Source organism: Dendrobium catenatum, unplaced genomic scaffold (genome assembly GCF_001605985.2).
Source record: "Dendrobium catenatum unplaced genomic scaffold, ASM160598v2 fragScaff_scaffold_133, whole genome shotgun sequence".
In the NCBI taxonomy this organism is placed as follows: domain Eukaryota; kingdom Viridiplantae; phylum Streptophyta; class Magnoliopsida; order Asparagales; family Orchidaceae; genus Dendrobium; species Dendrobium catenatum.
This window is the reverse complement of record NW_021318595.1, coordinates 4853575-4858434: the sequence shown is the minus strand read 5'-3', so window position 1 is coordinate 4858434 and position 4860 is coordinate 4853575.

Below are 4860 nucleotides of genomic sequence, written 5' to 3'. Positions count from 1 at the left end.
CTTAATTCCCTCCATGAATTTTGAATTTAAAATTCTTAATTCCCTCCATGAATTTTGAATTTCAAAATTCAAACATCCCTTAATTACTTTCATAAAATATTATTTTATTCTATTTTAATAATTATTTTTAAATTCTTGCTATTTTAAATTATTTTTAAATCCCTTTATTACTTTAATTTTTAAAAATTTATACCTTTCTCGTTTTAAATCCATTTTCGATGCACAATACCTTGTTTTGATTGTATTTGAATTCTACACGATTTGGGATCATATTTGTTTCAAAATATTAGGTATACATGTAGTTATTTTTAAAACAACAAAAGAGCACTATTTTAAAAATATTCTATTATCGTATTTAAACTTCGAAAATGCGTAACTTTCTTGTTTTAAGTCGGATTTCGATGCACATCATCTTATTTTGTTCGTATTTGAATTCTGTTCGATTTGAGACCATTCTTATTTAAAAATATTTAGTATATTTGCAGTTATTTTGAAAACAGTAAAATAACACTATTTTAAAATATTCTTTTATCGTATTTAAACTTGTAAAAATCATATCTTTTCGTTTTAAATTGGATTTTGACGTATAACCCCTTGAATTTTTCAAAAAAATACCTACTTTATTTCAAAATTATTTTCAATCACTGATTTGACAGATTTCTATCTTATATGGTTATTTAGGTTTTTTTCTATTATTAAAGTAATTACTATCATAATTATTTTTAAATTACAAATTATTTTCAAACTATTTTGAAACCTTGATTGGGTTGTCAGTGGGTCTCCCCTATATTTATGTAGATATAAATTGACCTATTTTTAAAATTAAATTATTTTTCAAAGATTATATATATATTTATAATTATTTTGAGTATTTGTGAAATTACTCATGTTATTAAATTCCTAATTCCGAGAGATCCGCTATTTCATGAAATTTTAGGCATAGATTCTATGCATGAAGGGCAAATCGTGGGAGAGTGGATGGTTGAGTCCCAACCATTCGCTAATCCCTTCATTAGGTATTTTCATTTTCTTGTTGTTCATAGCTTGCATGCGTAGGTTGTACCACGAGCACTTAGTTTAGGCTCTCCTAAATCTAAGGACATGGCGTGTTTACTGCTTTTATATATTTCCCATGCATTATTACCTTGAGGGTTTGTTGACCTCGATTTTGCCTAGACCCGGGCCTAGAGAGTTGACTTGGTCAAATTGACCAAGCCAGACCCCAAGACCTTCTCCAATGGGTTCCGTGAGTCGAGTTGAGTCTGTTGAGCCTGGACTTGGACCTTGGGTCAACCCGGTTGACCACTTAGCCCATTTAGAGCCCAAATTGATTTAAATCCAAACTAAATCCCCTCATGGCTCGATCCTCACTCCCCATTGATCTAAATGACTGATTTGACCAAGTCAAATGTTGACTTGGTCAAATTGAGCCATAAATAGGTCATAAACACCTATTTGGGAGGAATTAAGGGTCATTTAATGGGATTTAAAGCCTCCAAACGTTTGGAATTCAAAATCCCGTTCAAATCAAGTGAAATTCCCTCCTAATTTCATCTAGGATCGATCCTAGCCGCTGATCATAGGATTAGGAGCCTTAAATACCCAAAATTAGGTCTTTTGGAGGGATCTTTTTGCTCTTGCCCTCTCTAGAGACGATCTTAGCCTCTGAGATTTTGTGAGAGCTCTTACACGACCTCCCACCACCTTTCCCGACCAGACCCCGGCCTCCCCAAGCCGCCGGCGGCCGGATTCCGGCGAGACCGAGAGCATATACCTTCTAGGACGATTTCCCGTTGATCGAGGACGAATCAAAGCTCGAGTTCAACTAAGAAAACGTACGAGGACAATCTACAAGCTCAACCGTATCAAGATCTTGGAGATTACACGGTGAAAATCCCTTAAAACTCTTAGAATAGTTCACAAAACTTCATGTTAAATAGCTTTTTAGAAAGTCGATTTTAAGCCAAAACAAATACCCACCACGATTTTTGTTCATACATGGATCTTATGTTTAAAATTTCGTGAAATTCTATCGTGTATTTCAAGAGAGCGAGACGTTTTTCTATATTAGGGTTCGGGTTCGCCGTGTCTCTGATCTGGACCGTTGATCTTGCGATCAAAGGTCGAGATCTGGCTGTTTCGCTCGTTCGTCCGACCGTGTATCAGCGGCTGATCGAAACCGCGCCCGTCCGATGAGATCAGAGCCGTTGATTCCGAACCGTGCAGAATCAAAGGCTCAGATCGATGCTTATGTGGTTAAGTGGCGTCGATCACGCCGCCGTAATCATTAGCAATGATTGCGCAGCGGCGCAATCATTGCCAATGATTGCGCCGAAACCGCGGAGCCTATCCGCCGCTGCCACGTTATTTTCGGGATACAAGCTATTCCGAAATCGCGCCGCCGCATAGATTTCTGACTTGGAGCAATATTTGATTATTTAATTATTATTTAATTAGCATAATGATTATTTTCAGGATACAAGCTATTTTCGAATCGTGTTGAGGTCTCGATTGGGTGGTCAGTGGGTCTCCCATATACCTATTTACTATAATTTGACTTATTTTTAATTATCTTAATTTCCAAAATTTATATATATGTATTTAAGTATTTTAAAACTATTTTGAAACTATTTATATATTAAATCCCTTAATTCCGGGAGATCTACTATTGCATGAAATTTTAGACATGGGTTCTAGATATGAAGAGCATTCATGGGGGAGAGGATTAGTGGGTGATTGAGTTCCAATCATTCACTAACTCCTCCATTATGTGTTTTTCCTTTTATTTTCCGTATATTGCATGTGTAGGTCACACCACGAGCACTTAGCTTAGGCTTTCCTAGATCTAAGGACATGGTGTGTTTATTTCATTTTTGTACTCCCATGCATTTATTACCCTGAGGGTTGGTGTAAAACTCCATTTAAACCCATATAACGTAGTGACACCTTAAGGATAAAAATTAAAGACATGTCTAGCGAACTTAGAAATTTTCTAGGAGCTAGGATAGATCCCGGATTGACATGAAAAATTCAACACTTAAACTTAGTGACATCTGAAACCTATCAAAATTTTCTAGAAATTTTTAGGAGTCTTTAGACCCTTTAATTAACCAACCCTAATTAACCCGTTAAATAAGGCCCCGAGACCTTCCAAAAATTACAATAAATACAATTTAGGTCAGAAAATTACCCATAATACCTTGAATTGACCAAAATCTGATCCTTGACTTTAGATAAATAGGGTTCCCTAGTTTGACTTCAGGTTGACCCCTAATTTAACCATAGGTGGAATTTACCATTTTGCCCCTAATAATTCACTAAAAATTATTAAAAATTCCAAAATTTCCCCAAACACTTGGAAACACTTTCTCTGGTCATTACTGACCTTTGGGAGTGATTCCAATCAGTTTGGAGTTGATTTGGATCAAAACAATAAAAAAGACCCCTTTATTAAGAAATTTAGAAATTCCTTTAAATACCCCGATCTTTAGAAATCCATAACTAATTGTAGAAAATTTCAAATTAGGCAAACTCACTTGCATTAGACTCCAATTAGGGTCTAGTATTTATTAAAAAATTTAAGTTTCCAGAAATTGGCCTAGATTAAAAAGTCAACTTTTTGGTCAATTGTAGTTCATTTAGGGCCTGAAACTTAGAAAATTCATAACTTTGCCTAGAGAACTTTGATTTTAGTGTACTACATGTCTAACTACTCGTATTAAGGTCTAGTATTTTCCTAAGATGATAGGAGACCCAGACCTAGCGCAGTTTCCATAGTGACTTTTTGTACCCTCAACCTAGTTCCTACGAGGACCCATGACTTTCCAAAACTGACTAATATAACTTTAACTTCAAATATCATCATCCTAAGTTCTTAAAACTGACCAACAAACTAAAATAATTAAAATATATCCTAATTCACTAATATTTGAATTTCAACCAAAATTTCCTTTTCTGGCCTATAACAGACTTGAACTTTAGATAATTTTAACTAACTACCATGCTTAGAACCTACCCAAACCACACTAGCCTTACACACACATAGAATTGTTTCATAGGGCACCACTTCTAGATCTAGGTTAGGCCGCTGGGCTTTACTTTTCTACTGTGTGCCGGAGCTTTCATGGATTTCATTGCATGCTGTTTGAAAAATGATTGGGGTGTTTGCTTACATTTATTGCACTATGTGATGTGATGAGCGCTAGATCTACCCCTAGATTAGGAACGTCATATATATATATATGTATTATTCTTCCGTGCAGGTGGCCATGCTCAAGCTAATAAAAGGAGGGAGCATTATAATTATTTCTAATAATATTTTATGCAGGTGCTTGCTCAGCTCCCCCTAAATAAAAATGAGGGCTAAATTAATAATTATAACTGCACAGATGGAGCTGCTTAGCCCTCATAATTAAGAGCATGGCTTGGCACATGGTCAATGAAATGAGTCTTTATTTTTCATATATATAATGCTTGAGATTTTTATTAGGATAACCTTGCAGGTTTTTTAGATTTATTTTCTGCTTTTCAAATGGATGTAAAATTTAAAATAATAGTTAAGAGTTGTGAAATTGATATTTGAGTTGGGATATTCTTATCCCACTTGAATCCCAAAAGAAGAAGTCATCCTCATTGGGGAGAGTCTTCTTCTATTTGGGAGATCAAGTGTCATGGCTTTAGATATCCAAAGAGAAAAGGCAATGCCCCCCCTACCTAGGGGGAATTGTCTCTTCGTTTGGACATTCAAGCCACGACGGATCCAAGGAGTCCAAGGAGGAGAAATCCAAGTAGTCCAAGGAGGAGAGTTCCAAGGAGTCCAAGGAAAAGGAGACACCCAGAAGACTGAAGACCAATATCTCA